Source organism: Rhamphochromis sp. 'chilingali' (assembly GCF_963969265.1).
Source record: "Rhamphochromis sp. 'chilingali' genome assembly, chromosome: 20".
Lineage (NCBI taxonomy): Eukaryota > Metazoa > Chordata > Actinopteri > Cichliformes > Cichlidae > Rhamphochromis > Rhamphochromis sp. 'chilingali'.
Genome location: NC_137947.1, coordinates 4,996,662 through 5,017,246, shown reverse-complemented (window position 1 = coordinate 5,017,246; position 20,585 = coordinate 4,996,662). Strand labels below are relative to the sequence as shown.

At 40.1% G+C, this 20,585-nt stretch overlaps 1 protein-coding gene and 1 long non-coding RNA gene across 2 annotated transcripts in view; one reads left to right on the top strand and one right to left on the bottom strand.

The window, feature by feature from the left end:
• Positions 1–20,103, top strand: part of LOC308388872 (uncharacterized protein) — a 109,834-nt gene extending 89,731 nt beyond the window's left edge. Inside the window, exon 3 of the transcript XR_013970189.1 lies at positions 19,789–20,103. The gene's annotated coding sequence lies outside the window, so the exon portion shown is untranslated. The remainder of the gene's footprint in view (positions 1–19,788) is intronic.
• Positions 4,183–13,633, bottom strand: LOC308388873. The gene is made up of 2 exons (XR_013970191.1): positions 11,414–13,633; positions 4,183–11,244 (listed from the first exon to the last, which is right to left on the bottom strand). It is a non-coding gene; the product is annotated as an uncharacterized lncRNA (long non-coding RNA).
• Positions 20,104–20,585: the final 482 nt, after the last annotated feature.

The window sequence follows — 20,585 nt, the reverse complement described above, 5'->3', positions numbered from 1 at the left end:
AACGATAAACCATCTGTTCCAGCTATCATCATGTTGATTTTGAGGTTTTTGGACAATAAGATGGACGAGCTTGGTGAACTGATTAAGACCCAGAGGGAATACAATGAGTGTAGTTTGATGTGTTTCACGGAGACGTGGCTACACTTCCCGGACCACAGTGTTACCAAGCATGGTTTCAGGACTTTTCTGGTGGACAGGGATGTTTGTCTGAGTATTAATAAAAAATGTGAACTGTTATGAATGAAAAGTGGTATAATCCCCAACATGTTACAGCAAAGGAATGTTTTTGTGGCCTGAATGTTAAACTAAAAGCTTGGAATGTGTCCATATCACTCACTGACAGAATCCTCTTCCATTATCGCTGTTTGAATTCAGACTCTTGGTTATTTTTCATGTTTTGGCTGTTTTGACACAATAATTTCCCATTTTTTTTATCTCATCTTATTTATTGTTCACCCTTTTTTCATCGTTGATGATAGTTGGTCCAGACTGCGGTTGTATATGCATGAGCTTCTAATGTATTTACCTACCCTTTTTGCTAACTTTATCCACTCATGTTGTCACTGCAGCTCACTTTCTGGTCACCACATCACTCCTGCTATGCTCCTGTGTAGACACAGTTTAAGACTTTGTCAAATACAGAAGGTTTAAGGCCTGTTATGGTTCAGGGATCCAACCGGTTGGGGGAAAACCTATCAATCAAGACAGGGTGGGGCGAGGCATGAAGCCTGTAACTCTACCTGAAAGCAGAGAGAAAGAGGGATCCATCCATCTGTCCATACAAAAATCTGCTTATCAGCATCATAGGGGGCTGGAGGCTATCCCAGCCTACGCCCCCACCAGGACTGCTGGACCCATGACACCAAACCAATGAACCTTGTTCTTAGTCTTTCTGTGAGATGACATTGCTAACATCTGTCCTACCTTTTTTGTGATTTTTCTTTCGATAAATAATGTTACAGCTTCAAACATATTTGTATTTGTTGGAAAACTTGGAAGAGGCTGACTTTAGGGTCTGGAAGTAATAATCAAATAGGCTAGTTGGTGGAAACACCCTATCATTAAAGAACAGGTCAATTTGTGTCGATTTGCTAGAACAAACAGATTGCTTTTTCATGACTAATGTTTTGCTATGAGATCAGGTTGAAAAATGAGTTGAGTTAGCATGAATAAAGACAAAATGAATGAATACCAGCCAGTAAGGGAGGTACTCATACCTCATGTGGAAACACCATAAGTCCAAAATTACAATAAAACAAAGAAAATGACTCCTTAAATCTGTGCATTCTAACATTTTGAATTGTAGTAAAATTCTTAGAGTTTCTCAACATGAAGGGAAAAGTTTAAGTGACCTCAGAGCTTGAGCTTCATCCAGAGTTGCAGTAAAACGAGTCTCTGCAGACCAGCCCAGGAAGGGTATTTAATAACTGAGTGGAGGCCTGATTTCTTGGAACAAAGGATCACCATTAGAAACAACACGCAAAATGTTGCGTAAGGGAACAGATAGTGACAAACTATGGGAGAAGAACTCATTCAGGCTGTGCAGCTCTTCAATCAGTGACACCATCACCCCTTTTTTTCCCCTGTCCCCTTTTGACAGCGACTCAGCACAACCAGCTGTTTCTTATTTTCCCCCTCACACTCACTCCCTCCCTCAGTCTTTTCTCCATCAGCACCCCCTCAATCCAAACATGCAGCCCAACTCCGCTCCTCGAGGAAGCCACAGAGCCTATACCTGATATCCACATCACATACATACGTTTATAAGGAAAGGGTGGAGGCGCTCAAAGCACATACGCGATCGTGATGGAGCTTTATTTGATCATCCAAAGTGCAAAAAAGTGGTATTCCTCCCAAACTACACATTGAACCGTTGAAAGATGAAATTGTGACTTGTGAGAAAGCATCCATTCATGATATGGTGGGTGATTCGTGGTCCAAGGTGTCAGCAACTGTGCTTTTACAGTGACAGAGATAAACATACACAAACTGCTCAGTTAAATCCTGACATGAAAAACAGCTTTTTTGCTGTTTCCCTGTTGTTATGCAGCAGAGAACACAGGTTAAAAAGAGCATCGCACAGCAGCAATAAAAGGTCTCGCCTTATATCTCTCACTAGCACGTGCTCAGGACCAAAATATTTGTCTTCTAGATCTCACAGGAGATGATACAACAGTTTGTATTTCCAACCCAATCAAAATAAGTCTACGTAAAAAGGTGGGTTACCAATGGGGGAGGTGATAGTGAGATCTATGCTAATTATGCGGGTGAGTGGGAGCCTTGTTTTGGGAGAGTGTGAAAAAAGCTTCTATAGACAGCACGGTGCGTTACAGGGTATAGGCATATGTAGGTGGGTTGGGATGTTAGCTAAATCTGAAGTTTAAGCCAGCATATGATGGACTTATTTTTCAAAAAGAGTGGAAGAGTGAAGAAACTCCTAGATTGGTTTTTATTTAAAAAGTAAATAAATAAAAATGCCATTAAAACACAGCTGGTCAGCAGGTGACGCAACAGTCTTGGAAACTTGGCGTGATGCAAAAAGTGTTGAAAGAGCAAGTTCAAACTACATTGTATAAACAGCTGATTTAATAGCTGAAGAAAGCTAGAACATTCGACTGTTTATCTGTGAATGTCAGAAAGTTTTTATCCTGAGTTATAAATGTCACTAGATTATTTAGACACAGTCTTCAAATATCATTAGCAGGGTTTGTATTTCAAATGCAACTCAAACTTTAACCACATTTTCAGAAAATCGGCAAAAGAAAACATAAATTATAGTTGGGTTTCCAGTTTACCATAACCATTATACTAAAATTATGAGTTAGCTTATTGACATTAACAGATGGTGGCACTAATTCGTAATCCAGGGAACATTATAGAAGTAGAAAGCAAGATGCTATGTTAAGCTGGAAACGTTTGAAAGAGTATGGAGATGGAGATAACTTTATGGAGATGTGCCATTTGTGTTTCATGCTTTTTTTGCTTTTGGGGTTAAACTCTGGACAGTTTGAAGGTCGAGTCAAATCTCTGAGCTTTTTGCTGTGCTTCTCGAGCTGGACTCCTTTATCGTGGGAGGTGATAGTAGTCTGCAACAAAATCTGGGTAGTACATGTAAAAGTACAGAAAATTCAAGGGATGAACCAGTGTTGTGGCTACACATAACACACATAGCACTTAAGCAGCCTGTCACAAAAAACATGTAATTTGTTTCCATTTCTTTAGCTGAATCCACAAAGATGGCATGCATAAAACTGCATTTTAGTACTAACAAGGAGACTCCCAAAGAACTTTTGCTAAAAATTAAGCATATTTTTTTTGGCCTGGTGTGCAAAATGTTCTTACAAAATTTGAGTAAACTGCACAAGTGAAGGACAAAAGAAAAAGTTGCACGCTCAAAAAAGTAATTGGAGCAGAACAACAGTCAGTGGACGTCATGTCCTTGCATTTCAGCCAACAGTGATGGGGATCTGGTCAAAAATGTCAGATTTTGATCCATTGGAAAGCATCTGATTGGTGATGGCTTTATTTTTCAGAATAACAGTGATCCCATCACACTGCCAATTCAGCAAAAGCATACCTGGATACAAAATTACACAGTGGAGCTCCAGCAGTCATGGATTGGCTTCCCCAGACCTCAACATTATTGAATCAGTGTGGGATCAGAGAACAGAACTAAAGGCAGCCAACATCCAAGGAAGAGCTCTGAATGTCCTATTTGTCCTATTTCTTTATTTCTTTAAGAATACACGTAAAGAAAAGTTCCCTAAGAGAGCTCATCAAGTACTTCACATAGCAACATAAAATGGGTGGTATACTTATGTAAAGGGCTGCAAGCGATTTTAACTGCACTGAGCTGAGTACAGACAGCAGACAAGGGCATTTTAATGGAGATACATTATAGCTTACATATGCCATTTTACCCCCCAGGTGACCTTTAAGTAAGGGTGAATGTTGTTCAAATCAATGGATCAGCTCGACGCTTACCATTATCAGCTGTGCTTATCTACTGTGTCCTAACATCTAAGACTTCAATCTGGAAAGAAAAAACGAGTGTTGTTATTGGTAATACAATGCCACAACCCAGGGCCTCATCAATGACACGAGGGTCAACCCCTTACTGTAAAACACTTCAAGGCGCACTGTAAAGAGAGTTATCAACAGTCTTTGAATGGCATGTGTGTGTGTGTGTGTGTGTGTGTGTGTGTGTGTGTGTGTGTGTGTGTGTGTGTGTGTGTGTGTGTGTGTGTGTGTGTGTGTGTGTCTGGGATTGTTAAGGGGGAGAGTTTTAAAGGGAAGAGAGTGGCTGGTGATAAGATTGAAATATCTCAGCAGTGTTTACTTTAGGAATCAGAGCTGCTGGTTGTAGTCCAGGCCAGCTGAGTGTTGTCTGCAAAATGAGGGACCGGGGAGGAGAAGTATGTGTATTCATGTGTGTTTATGTGTAATAGTTGTGAACGCCTGCCCTTGTTTGCTGGATAAAGAGGAAAATCTCCATAATGTAAATTCTAAAATGTTATAATGAAGCCTGGTTTACAGTTAGGATTAGGTCATGATAGGATGATTAGGAGACGTCCCTGGGACTTTAAAGTAATTGAAACAAGCCTGTGTTTGTGTGTCTGTGTTTATTCACAAAGTAATGTACAAAAGGAACTTGTCTAAAAAGGCGAGCGACTTGCATCACACAGAATAAAAGTAAAGTTTCTGCTGTGTTGGTCTCTTTGCATCATTGTTTTGCTTTCCCTCCGTCTCTCTGCAGGGATTTAACTCTGATCACTGTGTCTTCTTGCGTCCACAGGTGCCCTGGAGTCTTTTGTTCCAATTAAGTCTGTTTGTAGTAGTAATACTACCCAAGCTAAACACACATATGCACATTGTGCACACAATGCAAAATTCCTGCACCTGTAGATGCACTGATTCTGACATTGCTTTAAAAATCATTTGTTTCCACTGTAAATTCCTACTTTAATGTTTCTATCTATGATAATGTGAGCATTTCTGAGCACAGTAGCACAGCGTCTGCATACAGGGTGGTTGTTAACTATGACACTGTTTTTCTTTTGTACGTTGTTCAATGTGTTGTTGCTGCAATGACAATAAAGATTCTGATTCTGATTTGTAGGCTGCATATCCATGATGTGTATCTCCCGCTCTACCACATCCCAGAGGGGCTCTATTGGACTGAGTGCTACATAAAATGTATGCAATGGTTTTGTTGCTTGAAAGTTTTCGTGTGCATTGTGAGTTTAACATTTTTATTAATAAAGAACAATGCAATGTTTTTTCTTTCTTTTGATTTTTAATCTTACAGTTAAACTTGAAGTATTTTGAGCCTTTCCAAGGCACAGAAAGTTCCAGCAGTCAGTCATCTTACGCTTTCAGTGGAATAAATGAATTGAAGGCAAGTCATTCAATATGGCTCTTCACACTTGGCAGCTCTGCTGGGAAGGCCTTATCCTCGTTTCATATTTCATTTTAATCCAAATGTACATGTTTGCAGGTTAGAGAAAAAAAGACTTGTCTGGAATGTCTGGAAAGCAAAAAAAAAACAGTGATTAGATTTTGGACATTACATATAATCATATTTAGTGTCAACCACAATCATGTCGCGCTTGTGTTTAATGAGGACGGCCAGAAATATGTAAGGAAGCAGAGGGATAAGTAATAAAGTTTCTTCCCAGAATAGCGTAAATAGTTTAAACCATCCCTGTCCACATGTGGCCTACAATGAACAAACTAAAACATCTTGATTTTTTGTTTTGTTGGGTTTTTTGCACGTGGAACAAACAATTAACCCCTCACTGATTCTGGGTTCCATCCAATCGTTTAAGAAAGCAGGATGCAAAGAATTTCGCTGCGGTCCTCTTTTTATGCTCTGCTGCTTTTCATTCTCTGATGATGATTGCTGTCAGAGTCCAGTGATAGTTTGCTGGTTAATGGGGGGCGGGGGCATAATTCTTTGCACATGTGTGCCAGTGTGGCTGTGCAGTTTCCACTTATCTGTTATTAGATTTAGAAGCTGGCCTATCACACTGAGAGAGGCCTTGCTGCAGGTTTGGTCTCACCACGACAACTGCCACCCCAAAGGTATGTGCATGCGCCTGTTTGCACTACGTTCATAGATATGCTGCCCTCCTTGCAAACCAGCATTCCCTTTTCTGTCAACATGCAGGACCCAACAAGCCCGGGTTTATTAACCAAACCAATCCTTTGGAAATCCTGCATAATCCTCTACAAGCCCCCTATAGCCTCTTTATAAACACTCCAAAAAGTTTACCTCATCAAGCATCTGCATTTCCAACCACCACAGACAAAAGATGGAGAACGCCCACAACTCAATAATCAGAGACAGGAAGATTGAATCGTGAGCAGAGTCTGAGGCAACCAGTGCTTGTCCTTTGGGTCACTATGTTACCAAAGACAGCCACTGCTGTTTGTTATAAGAATGTGTTTCATGAGTGTGTTAAAATTTCTTTCTGTTTGTGTTAGCATGGCTTTGTCTTTGAGATGAATAACTAAAAAATCAATAATTGTTTTTTTAAAGTTGTCCAGTGTAACATGTGGTAGTTCTCACAGTGGTACAAACCCTGCAGTCTTGGGGTACTCTAAACTTTTCCTATAGACTGTATATAAAGGTGTATGTACTCAATGTGTTATAACCATTGGTTTCTCAGCTTTGCATTTTGAAACGTAACAGATTAATAAAATGATCGAATCTCACTCCCTAAAACTGGAGCGCAAACTTCTTTGATGGGCTCAGGGCTTATTATTTGTCAGATTACGCCCCAGTACGAACCAGCAACACAAAAAAAAGTCTAGTTCTAGTTACATTAAGAAGAGGAGGTGAGGTCTAACACACACTGATCAGCTACAGCTGCCATTGTTACCACACCTGTCAGTCAAAGGTAAACTTTAACAACATCCAAAGTTCTTATGAAGGGTAAAAACTCTCCATGACTTTTGTACCAGACTGTGAAAACGTCTGAGAACTGCTTTGTTTTAGGAGTCAACCTCAAGTGGTCACTAGAGGAAATGCAGTTTTAGGAAATCCTGTGACTTTACACAATGAACATCATCATGAACATAAAAAAGAAAAGTGCAACGGCAATCTTAAAAAGCTATTATAGATATCCTATAAAATGTAGTGAAACAGTGACAGTCGTGTTTTTGATTCTCATTTTATTCCTTTGTCACTCAGCTGGGATGCACAAAGTAAATTATGTAGAAGTGCCTTTTTTTAATCACAGTAGTGCCATCTTCTCGCCGCACACTCGTGCAGCAACATGAAAAACAAAGAGTATTACCTCTGTCCTTGGCAATGCTCCAGCTAAGTCTTCTGTAACTGTGGATTAGGTGTCTCTCACCACCTTTACCCAACCTCCAATCTCTGACTAATAAACACACACACAAGATCTGCACTGATTGCACAAGTCCAGGCTTGTTAAAACTGTTGCAATCACTGTTTACATGCTTACTCAGTAACACAGGGTCACTCAAATTCAAGTATGCTTGTGTCCACACGTACACGGATTTGCATATGTGTGAATAAAATCTTTGCATGACTAGATTACATCGGTACAAACGGTGACCATGCAGAGGTTCCACAAATGCACTCACAAATATATATGTGACTCAGCAGGGATTGGATAACTTTCCCAGAACTGAAAATTCCCCCCTCATCCTGCACAAATCAATCCCCTGGTATTAATCAAATTAATCTGGTTAGTAGCTGGTGATATTTTCTCACAAACAACAAGATGATCTTTCAGTAATCACTGAAAAAAAATCCAGATCAACTTTAAGTCAATTTTTCCTAAATCGGGCCGAACCCTATCTCTGATATAAAAAGTATGTTTTTAACTTTTAAAATAGCCCTTCTAATAATAAAAAAAAACTGCAGCATGGTTTTAGCATCATAGGACCCCGAACATGAATTTAGCTATAACATCTAACAGTTTGGATGGAGTCTTCATTGAAGAGCTGTGGACTCCCCGTAAGCAGTGCTGTGTTTCATACACTCAGCAGTCATAAACCACGTAGTTTCCAGGATACCAGCCTGGCTCAAAGAGGGGTCCTAACATGGGACAGGAGCCCAACCAGTGCAACTGATTTGTGTCAGGAAGATGGTTACTGGAACAGCACTTGGTTAAGTCATGTGCATTACTGTCTTTATTTGAAGAGGCCACGGGGAGCTTCTAATGCTGGCTCTCCAACAAAGTGCAGCAATGAGAAGCAGACTGTGGCTGGGTAGGAGGAGGAGTGAAGGTAAAGATCATGAGGGAGTAAATAGAGAATGTGTGTGAATGAATTTAATTTGTAACATATATTTTTGGGTGACATATAATACGCCATACAAGTGATATAATATCCTTATACCAAACCAAGAGCCAGATGAAGATTTTTTTTTTAAATTGCACATTTGAAAATCGAGTTCCAGTAAAAGTTTTTAAAAAGCAGAGTAGTGCAACAGACCAAAAGGGTATTAAATCAAGGTAAACTACACCCTAACTCATTTTCTTGGCTTGGTAGCCAGTTTGATAGTGCTAACTTGGAAGATGCCAGAGAACCCAGAGTTCCAGTTCTTTTCCGATGGGTGGATCAACATCCAATGGGGACACATTCATGTTCCAGTCTTACAGGCTTGACTTCCTGCTGTCCAAGCAGAATGAATGGAGTGTGAAAAGACCATCTGGAAAAATGAGAGGTGATCCAGGAGGGGAAAAAATAGGACAGAAAGGAGAGATGTAAAGTAAAAGGGAAAATGGTGGGGTTACCATTAAAGGCACAGCACAAATAGCTCTGTTACAAAATTTTGTTCTTCTAGGAGTAAATTTTACTTTTGAAGTTGTCGCAAGATCATTCAGAGAATATCAGCTAAGGTACCATTATAACTCTTGCATTATTTTTATGCATGTTTATTGTATTTAATGTTGAGAATGTGTGATTCTCTAACCTTTGGAGTTCCTCAAGGTTCAATAATGGGTCCTGTCTCTTTTTCTTTCTCTGTAAATCCTACAACTTAAAGGCACATTATCTGATAGGTTGGTTAATCTTAAGGCTACACAAAAGCAGTTTGGTAACCAATCTTCAGTTCCAATGTAGTTACATCTATTATTTATGTTCATATTGTCTATGATTTTCCATAATATAAGTAACTGCTATAGATTTCCATTGCTTGTGGTTTTTAAACCACAACAAAACTCTGAGATTCTTGTCTTTTCAACAAGTCAGAATTTTGAAATTGGATCTAAAATTGTCCTTCGTTCAACTCACAATGACCCTTTCCTTGTCTATTTGGTTATATTCAGCTAACCTCTTAACATCCACCAGTGGTTGGTTAGGGTTAGCACTGTGCAGGCTGATGTTAGCAGCTGGGTTTCCAGAAAGCTCTGTGTCACATGAACCCCAGTTGAACCAACTTTTAAAATTAGTCTTGCAATTTTCAATTATGAAAAGTATGTTATACTACTGTGTTTTCTGTTAAAACAACTAATGCCACAACCCAGCCATTGTGTTGTCTAGTTAGACTATTACTTGCTTAAACTACAAGGATATACCATGTTTATTGTTCCATTATTATAAAGAAAACCCCAGTGATACATTATCACGTGCATACATTAAACTTCACTGTAGTTGGATGAAGCTAACTAAAAGTTAGATACCAGCTAATGAACCCTACAGTAATTAAATTTTGACACCTCATAAGTGAAGTTAATCAAGAAATTTGACCAAAAGTGTTTTTTAGTGTGTCGCTTCTTGGTGCTATTGAAGTGCTATTGAAGTGCTATTGTTATAAGTAATTAGCTGATTGTAATATGAAGCTGTAAATGGTGGAAGAGAGAAACGACCAAAGAAAATTATCCTATAAATGGGAACAGGCAGAGTAACAAAGCTGTGGTCAAATAATTTTTGAGCATTTACTTTAACCTGCTTGGAGTACCAGCAGTTTAGGAGGGGTTCACACCATTAAAACAGCACAAATAGTGTTAAGTCAAGTTCCCAGTCACAGAAAAGTTCAACAAAGTGACATTCAAATACTTTAAAATGATTGACTAATAGTTCTGGCACTCATTTTATTGTTCTATGTGGCAAATCCCACCCATCTGGCACAGAAGCAGAGCCAACACAAATCATAAAAACTATCGTCAAAAATTGCTTGGCTTTGGTTTTTGGGCCCCTGGTGGGAAGAGAAGGAAGGAGAGAAAAATGGGAGAGTTATCCTCTCCTGAACGAGACTCGAGCTCCCCCAGTGGGACAGCTGAGGCGTCTCTCAGGCATTTTGTATCCGTTTGTCATGTTCTTATCTGACATCCATTAAAACATAATAGAGAGCAGATGCCTGGGAGATGGATCGCTAACCATAACACCCGCCCACACACACACACACACACACGTACGCAAACTGAAACACAGAGTGAGAGACATCTGCAGCATCTATAGAAGTAGGTCTAATTACATAACACTTGCTCCAGTCACTGTGGAACACTAGCAGCCATGTCAGGTTTTCCTAAATCAGGAGACGCATGCAATGATAAGTGACACGCCGCACATATGAATATACAAAATGACAACCCAAGTGTGCACTCACAGAGGAGGGAGCACGTACAAAGGCGCCCCTTTGCAAATACACAAAGGTGATTGAACAATCAAGCAGAAAAAGAAAAATGCGCACACATAAACTTAATCAGTCACACATTCAGATGCAGTGACGTAGAGATGGGGAAATGGAATATCAATTAGCTCAACGCCTTGGGAGAGCAACGCCTTTAAACTGCTGAGGACGCAGAGTCATCGGCCGAGAATAGACCGTAAGCAAGGAAGCGAGGGGAGAGGGGAAAATGTGCAGTGTCACTGAGACCAAACCTCCATCGTGAGTCTTCACCTGCCAAGAAAAACAGGCATTGCTGAAGGAGAAAGAGGAAGAGAAATGGACAGGGAGTGATGGAAAAAGAGGAGAGGAAAAGGGCAGAGGGACACAGAAAGAGAGACAAATGGAAAACAAAAGGAAGTCAGTGTGAAATAGATATTTTGCCGTCAGCGTGGAGGTCAAGGCTAGCCGGACAACGCGATTAGACAGGCCCCTAAATGCGATGATGATTCAACTGCCTGGAGGAGAAGGGTTGACACTGGTGACAGGACCAAAGTGGCTGGCCGTTTACGTGGAAACCAACATTGTTATGAGTACAGTTTGTCCCCTGATGTCATCCTGCTGCTTCTCATGGCCGGGCCTTCAGCCATACCGCCGGCCTGCTGGGTAAAAAAACACACTGTGACACATTAAAAGAGAAAAACACACTAGACAAGAAAAGGCACACACAGATGATCACGCACTAACATAATGCATAAAACTAACGCACATGCAAAGGTGTGAAAAAGCAATAAGAGCTCATGAATACAACACCCCAGTGTCACTCACAAGTTGGACCGTCGGCAGGAATCCACACAGCGATGATGATGATGGTGAAAGAAGAGGCCTAGTGTACGGAAAAGTAGTGAAGCTGCTGAAAAGTGCTGAGAACTTTCCCCCTTCTTCCAAACAGAGACTTTAGGCTCTGAGCAGAGGGTAAGTAAGCTAGCTGTCTAACACCAGGCTCGGCCCGTGCTGACTGATTCTATCTCCTCCTGGGTTTGGCGAGCGCTGACGGATCCTGTCACCATTGGAAAAGTACTTCTCGCTAGTCTCCACCCTGCTGCCTCCTAACGCAAACAGGAATCAGGACAGATCCACAGAACAGGCTAATTCAACAGATAATTTTCAAGTGTTATACAAACATATCAATATAACAATACCTTAGCCATCAAGGCATGAGTAAATAGTCACCAAAACTCACTCACTCACTCCATCCATGCTTATCTAGTTCAGGATCATGGAGGTCTGGAGTCTACCCAGCTGGGTCATTCTGTCTCTAATCAACCAAGCCTTCTGCTCAGCTTACTCCAATTCATATAAAAATTGAATATTGGAAAATTCAAACATTTATAATGATTGCTGTGAGATTTATATATCACATATAAATCTTTTAAGATATGTCTGTACAGGTTTGCTTTTATTTAGTTCTAGTTGCTCTATTTCTACTTATATCTATGCATTCTTCTCTCTATTTTATATTACACCTTTAGCTATCAGTCGGTCAAACATGCTTCTGAATTTGTACCAAGCTTTGTACATGCTCAGACTAATAAAGCTTAAATAATGACCGTGATCTACCATGACCATCACATTTCAAAGATAGAGTAGCTGATCTGTGAGCTACAGCCTGCTTAGCCTCCTTACTGCTAAGTTTTGTCTGTTAAATGAGACGCAAGTGTGGTTCCCACCAGTGGTTTACCACTAATAATAATGTAGCTTGCATCAGAGCAGTAACATAGCTGATAACTGCAGCAGGATTTCATAGACACAAAAAACTATATAGGTTTATATATGATTTAATATAAAATGTCTTGTATCAACATACAAGACAATAGCCAGCCTGTAGTGAAACAGTCTTAGGAAATGTAGAAAAGCTATTAGAATAAAAAATGTGATGCAAGATTATCAGCATAATGATTATCAGCATGATGATTATCAGTATGATGATTATCAGCATGATGATTATAAATATGATGTCTACTTTCGAGCAATTAAACGTGTCCAACAGGCTCATCTTCTAGAAAACACCAATAAAGCAGAAAGGAAATCCCTTCTGCTTCTGAGCACCAGGCAGATTACAGAACTACTGAACTCTGCTGTAGGTGAGGCTAAACAAGACTCAGCCTGCTCCTGGCAAACATGACTAGATTTGCTCTTGTTTAATTAGACTGGTTGATCCACAAACAATCAGGGCAGGTTTACTTTGGCTAAATGTGACACCACTGGCTTCGAGTCATTCCCTGACAGATGAGGTAAGCAGGGCTCAAGCGATAATTATACGTATAGATTTAAAGTTTCCTTTGTTTTGTTAAGCGGTTTTAATATCGTCACACACATAACGAAGACGAGCCAGGACACAATTAAGTCTATTTTATATCAGACCGACTACAGAGATGTAGATCTGGACAAAGCAGTTCAGTAACTTCATTCTTATTTTGAGTAGTAGCCCGAGGGCAGCTGTAGAGTGGGGCTGTTCACATGCTCACTCCTGCTATGCTACATGAACAGTGAAAAACAGCTGCAATCTTTGGATTTAACCTTGCATCCAACAAATCTTTTTAGATTACAGCCATTATCTGTTTAAACCCCAGGTAGCTTGTATACCATTAATTAACAGGGCCTGATGGTGTCCTATGGGAAAGCCAGATAATATGACTCCTCTCATAAATTCTGAGCTGAAGTGAAATTTTTGTGGCCAGCAATCACTGACTGCTGCTCAGAGAGTCATTATTTTACTGAGTGCATGACCATGTCTTAGGGGGTAGACAGAAAGTAACTCATGCCTCTGGGACCAGGGCTATAAATCTGCATGTGTGTACGTCTGCATACCAGCTTTTGGCCTCGAGGTTCACTTGAGGCTGATGTGGAGCTTGCTCTTGCTTGCCCATCAATCAATTTGCACTTTATAACTGCAAAGACTTGCTGCAAAGAGAGAGAGATGAGGAGTCAAGTGTGTCATGTTTGACCTTAAAACATCAGTGATTGGTGGACTCTGAAATTAAAGATCTGAACTCTACTATGCCAAAGGCATTAGTAACAGGTGTCTGCCTTTCAAACAGAAACATGTCTGAATAGGTTGAGGAAGAAAACAAATGGGAAACTTCTCAATATTTAAGATGATTTTATGTGAAAATATACAATTTCATTTCATTTTCAAGGAATACAATTGCTCTACAGTGCGATCCTATGCTGATGCACTCATTTGACTGTAAATCTTTTTTTTAAAAATGGAAAAAGCAGGTGTCCTATTGTTCAGATAATATGCGGTAATATAATGTATTAAATATTATGTAACCTTAGTTGCAGGTGTGCAGGTGTGGCTGTTAGTGCTATTCTTCTCCATTCATGTGTAAAGGAATATAAGCCTGCATCCATATGGAAGATAAATCCACAGTTCTCAATGCCTTTTCACAACTAAAGCTTTTGAAGGCATTTTTTTTTATCTTTGTTGGTTGATGCATGGAGAATAAATGATATTAGCTCTCCTTTAGCAATGCATCGTCTTTAGCAGTGCAGCTCTATTAATCGTGCATATCTAAAGTTGTTTCTGTGTGCATGTATTTCGTACCCAGTTGCTAGCTTGATAGCTCTTGCAGCTTGCTCTGCCTTGTTCTACCGAGCAAGCAAACACACAAACAAGAAGGGTTTTAACGTGCAATTTGATACATTTAAGATCTTCACTTCCACAAGAGACAGATTTCAACAAAGCTTGAGCAATGCTGCACACCCTCACCTCTTTTATACAACAGCATGCAGCATGTGCATAACTGTCACATCATGTGAACTCATAACTGACTTTACTGGTTACCAACTGAAGTTCTGAGACATGAACAGGCCTGCGGTTGCCCAAATGAGGGTGACTCACTTACCCACAATAACACCCTCTGCTGCGATTTGCTTAAATCAATCAAACCTCAACAACAACAGTCAGTCGTCGTTGACCTTATAAAACAGAGATTTGAGGTGAACCGGGTCTTGTTTGTTGTATAACCTGTCTGCACGAACAGTGGAGGCTTTCATGTCAAATATACAGAGGCATGTTTATTTTCTTATGCTTATTTATCTTCTTCCTATTTAATGATGCGTGCTGCACTTTGTCCAAATCACAAGGGCAGATCACTTTTTCACTCTGGTTTTTGTTTTGTTTTGTTTTTTGAAACAGTGACTTAGTTTTATCAGAGAAGCACAATTTAGGTAACGCAATCATTTTTTATAATATACTGAAGTTTCGTTTAAATGCAATGACCAATAAAATGCAATCAAAATGCAAAAATAAAATGTAAATCAGAGCATATATTCAGAATTTAATGTCTTAAATTGAATTTGTTCAACATTATTAGTCTTTTTAGTACTTAAAAATACATAATATTGACCTAATTTAACAATAATCTGTAAGGAATTCATTCTAAACGTGGGTAAAACTCAGATATTGGCAAAATATGGGACTATCCATAGGACATGAGAATGCATAGTATAGTAAGCAAATAAAGTTGGCATTTAAAAATTTTTAAATTATATATATATTTATGTCTTGTGTTTTGCACATATTTCAAGTTAATAAAAATGTTAACTTATGTTCCAGTAGTTTAGTTATTAGCAAAGGACAACATTAGCTTTACTTGTTGGTTAATTGTTGACATTAAAGTCACTTTAAATAAGAAATGTTGAGGCTCTAATACCACACTCAAGACTTTAAAATGTATGCAGTGCGTTTATAACAAGGAGAGTAAGCAGTGATTTAAAGGACAGAAAGGTAAGTATTTAAAAGGAACTTTTTTCACTGTTAAGTAGTGACATATTTGAAATAAAAGAATCTTTTTTAGGCTTGTCCTGGGCAGAGATAGGTGGGATTAAGTAAGCGTGTGTCTTTTCTAGGAGAAAACAGGCCACGAGCTCCGAAACAAAACCTGTGCAAGAATGAGGGGCACATACAAACATTTGTTTAAACTTTTCAAAACATTTAATAAGAAAATAGGATTTAAAGTAACTTCACATAAAAATATGAGCTGGCATGTGCCTCTGTGGGGAAACTGTTGTCCAAAAAGGAACATATTACAGGATGGGTTGGGTTTTCTCCAAGAACGAAGTTAAACCCTAAACCTGGGTGGTCACTTCATTGGTTAACCATATTATATTGTTTGTTTATGGGTGTACAACAACAAACGTGATCCGAGGAAATGTCAGCTCAGTCTGTGGTCTTGTATTCCAGCCTCCTCTCTGCTTCTCATTGATACTATCACATCATTATTTCTCCAAATAGCATGAAGAGCCTAAATCATTGTGACGTAGGCAGAAAGCAAGGACATGAAATGAATGGCTCGGTGAAAGCCGGCGACAACAACAGCTCTCTGTGAATGTGAGATATTTGGGATCGAGGAAAAAGCATTGTGACCAACTCTGAGTTCTTATTGTTATTGTTACGATACAGCAAGACAAAAGTGAAACATTTTTCTCGTTGCAATGGAAAACCGCTCGGGTGAGTGTGCTCCAGCTGCTTCGGTTTCCTCCCTCACCCGTCTCACCCAGCAAGACGTCTTTCATGCCATTGTGGATGTGGCATGCTGGAAACACAATGAACCCGAGCTACACTTCCCCTGGCACCATTTCTGTATTGTGGGACCCGGTGGGAGGAGATGCTGGGTCAGAGCAAACTCAACTAAGGCCTAAGAGTTTATAGTTGAGAAAACCAAGACAAACGCCAGATATGTTAAAGTTCACAAGAAACTACAACTAGAAAAGTGCTAAACAAGTATGGCTTGTTTGAAAGAGCCACAAGGAGAAAGCCTCTCCTCTCTGAAAAAAATAACATGTTAATAACAGTTTATGTTAGCAAGGTTGCATCTGATCAAAAACGCAAGACTTCTGGAGTGATGTCCTCTGGACAGACGAGCTCAAAGTGGCCATAATGGAAAACACTAAATTTGGTAAAAACCAAGCATTTTTGCATATCAGCAAAAATGCTTCATATCATTAAGCACGGGGTGGAGAGGTGATGATTTGGGTTTGTTTTGTAGACGTGGGAGTCAGGAACCTTGCAATCATCGAGTCAACCACCAGCTACTCTATACACTAAAGTTTTTCAAGAGTCAAATTTGAGTCCATCTGCTGGGTCATGCACCAGGACAATGATCCCAATTACACTGAAAATTTACAACAGAATGAATGAAAAAGAAAATAATCAAAGTCCTGCATTGAACCATTAAAACTCTAGACCTCAACCTGGCTGACATGCTATGGCAGCACCTGCAAACCTCATTGAACTGAAGCAACGTTGCAAAAGCGTTGGCTCTCTTCCACAGCATGTCTTCTATCCTGTCTTCCTTCTCTCACCCCAACTGGTCGCAGCAGATGGCCCCGCCCCTCCCTGAGCCTGGTTCTGCTGGAGGTTTCTTCCTGTTAAAAGGGAGTTTTTCCTTCCCACTGTCACCAAAGTGCTCACTCATAGGAGGTCATATGACTGTTGGGTTGTTCTCTGTAAGTATTATTGTACTGTTATTGTAGGGTCTATAAAGCGCTTTGAGGCGACTGTTGTTGTGATTTGGCGCTGTATAAATAAAACTGAATTGGGCCAAAATTCCAAAAATACAGAAAACAAGCACTTCAAGTTATTGTTGCTACAAGTGCTTCTACAAGCTTCATGTAGAAGTCATTCTGTCTGTTGAAAGACGCGAATGCTACAGGTGAAAATATCACAATTTCTTCATCGTGGCACCTGTTAATGGGTAGGATATATTAGGGAGCAAGTGAACATCTTCTCCTCAAAGTTGACGTTAGAAGCATGAAAAATGGGCAAGTATAAGGATTTAAGTGAATTTGAAAAGGCCAAACTGGGATGGCTAGATTACTGTGTCAGAGCATCTCCAAAAGTGGTTCAAGGAAGGAACAGTGTTGAACCAGCAACAGAGTCATGGTCAGCCAAGGCTCACTGATGCACATGGGGAGCAAAGGCTGGCCTGTGTAGTCTGATTCAACAGGCAAGTTAAAGTCAAGATGCCCATGTTGACTCCTGTCCACGGCCAAAAGCACCAACAATGGGCCGCGCTATGAATTCTGGGATAGGTTGGGTCACGAAGGATACACCCGACCCATCCTTCAAATCTGGGGGAAAGGAGGACCCATTTGTTGGCCGCATTTAGAGGAGTCTACGAATTAGAACAGCCTTCGCCACGTCTCTGTCATGTAATCGGCCTACAAATGTGGCCTCTGAAGGATGCGGTCCCTGAGTTTGGACACAGCTACAATACCGGACACAGCAACTTCTTCTTCTTTGGCGTTTAACAGCAGCTGGCAACCTTGTAGATGCAGTGCTGCCATCTTCTGTTTCAGTCCGTTATTACACTCTTAAATCCTACTACTTATTCCTGCATCTTTTAGGATCATACGAAGCTTCAAACGGCGCGTCGACTATTAAATTAGTCATCGACAATTTTGATAGTCAACATAATCGTGACAAATCGACGCAGCCCTAGTGCCACCTTCAGGGGTCTAGTGGAGTTGATGCTTCGATGTGTCAGGGCTGTTTTGGCAGCAAACGGGGAGAAACACAACATTAGGCATGCAGTCATAATGTTATGCCTGATCAGTGCATTGCCTGGAATACATTTAAATCAAGTGATCACCCACATTTATACAAAGAAGGCAGATGTTTCTGACATTTCAAAGATTAGACTGATTTATCATGCAGGACTGAGTTGTCAAGAGGTTCAGTGGTCAGTGCTTTGGTTAAATTATAGAAACACCCCCAACCTAATCAGTAACACCCACTCAGAGCACACATCATGAGTGTACCCCACAGGGCTCACTAGGTAGCAATTACAGGCACTCCCACTTAAACCACCAACATGTCCCTAAACCTTTTTCCTGAGCATGGCCTCACTATCTACCTGCTATAACTCTTCAGCCTCCTCCCTCTCTCTTTGAGCTCTCTCAGATCAGATTACAGAGCCATCTGATAATGGTAAACACTGTGGCTGAATGCTCTACCTGTGATTTTGTGTGTATTGGTTGGCACGAAGGTAAGAGTGGTCAGTCCAAAACAAGACTCCCTCCATTCACACAGTTTGCTTGACAAGCTATGACAGACAATCATAATCCTAAAGTGGATTATAGGCTGGTTTTGTTTTCTTCTTCTCCTAAATTTAATTTCCAACCATGTGCATGTGTTTAATTCCATCAACCGTTAGGTCATGGTCTGCTCAGCCATGCACATCCAGTCTGTTCTGCCACCGCAATCATGCTGGACAATTACAGTAATCCTATTGATCCAAAACACACCTAACCTCACCATTATTTTATATCCAAGATTGACCTCAAACACCAAGGCAGTCTTGGTGAATTGTCTCTTCAAGCAGGGCTTGAAAATTATGAAAGACAACATCTCCACAGCCACCCCCCCTGGATACTTCCTCTCCTCTGAGTTCTGTTTGAACACATTGCACTGGATATGTACACATATCTAGTTCAACAAAAGGCTGGAAAAGTAAGTTGTACTAAAAAGGAACATTATAATTGGCAACAGGTCAGTAACTTGATTGGCTATATAAAGAGCACTTTAAAAAGAGTTTCTCAAAAGTAAAGCTGGGCAGATGTTCAACAATCTGCAAAAAATGTCTGTCTCCAAGTTGTGGAACAATTTCAGAATGATATTCCTCAATAGTAGTTGTGATCTTGGGGCAATCAGAAGGCTCTGCATTTAAAAACAGGCATGATTCATTCAGAAAATGCATGGCCTCAAGAATGGCAAAGACAATCCAGGACTTTTGATCAACTCGGAACTTATGTCAGACCAGACCAGGACATTTAAACCTCTTCCAACTTTTTTGAGACATGTTTCTGCCATCAAATAATAATGGCTTTTGCAATTTCTCACTTTAAACATTTAATGTGTTTTCTATGTTCTACTTTAAAGAGGTACCTATTTTTCACCCTTTTTGAAATGAAGCTAATGAGTAAGTTCAGTAAGGAAGCTCTATAGTAACACATCTTTCCGCTTCCCAGGTGCTGGCGGCTAATCTGAGCTTTAATCTAAGTTCTACTCTCCCATGCTGTCAAGTTTATTGTGACATCACTCCAATCATTTTTCTGCTGGCCTTCTTCAGGCCAATCGGCTTTCACTCTGCGTACTTTAAATCTCAATGCCCATCTGCTATTCTCCCTTGCAGATGCCTCCATACAACCCACCTCCTCGCCATCACCACCTCTCCCTCGTCACTCAGGCTCAGTTCAAGCTTCAACCTTCATCTCCACCACCAGCATCTAGACTCCGGAAGGTCTTGCTCTGATTCCTATTACCAACCTGTTCTGCTGTGATGGGCCATCCAAATCTTAAACTGTACTTCAATAAATCACGTTCAATTCCTTCTAATGTTCTCTCCTTATTGAGATGTCATTAAAGGTTACACACATGTAATTAATAACATTAACTCTGGCCCTGTTCCATTTAGCTGGGAAGAGGCCATGGGATTATAGCTCTTCATGTGAACTGCTATGGCACTAAGTAAATCTGAACTATAATTAATTTCATTCATCACAGTCACCTATTGGATATCATAGCCTAAAAAAAAGTTTAAAGATGACATTCATGCGAAACAGGCCTTCATAAGCTTCTTGAAAGGTTTATGGTGCCAGTATAGAAATGAACCCGGGACTACAGTAATACTGTTGATGTATTCTTGCATGTTCTGCGCACTCTGCTCTATTCATCTTTGCCTCTGCTCCCTTAGTTTTATCCTCTATCTTAGTCCTGCAAGTTGAAACAGTCAGTAATGCAAAAAATATAATCAGAAATGAACTTTCACTTGCAGCATTCACGCCCCTGTGAAAGTAGTGAGGATTAAAGTAACAGCAATAAAAACAAGACAGTTCATTGTCACAGCAGACTGTTTTGTTAGTCTGACAAGTAGGAATAAACTTTGACAGCTCTTTAAACTCTTGTGAACTTAGATATTCACGCATTCAA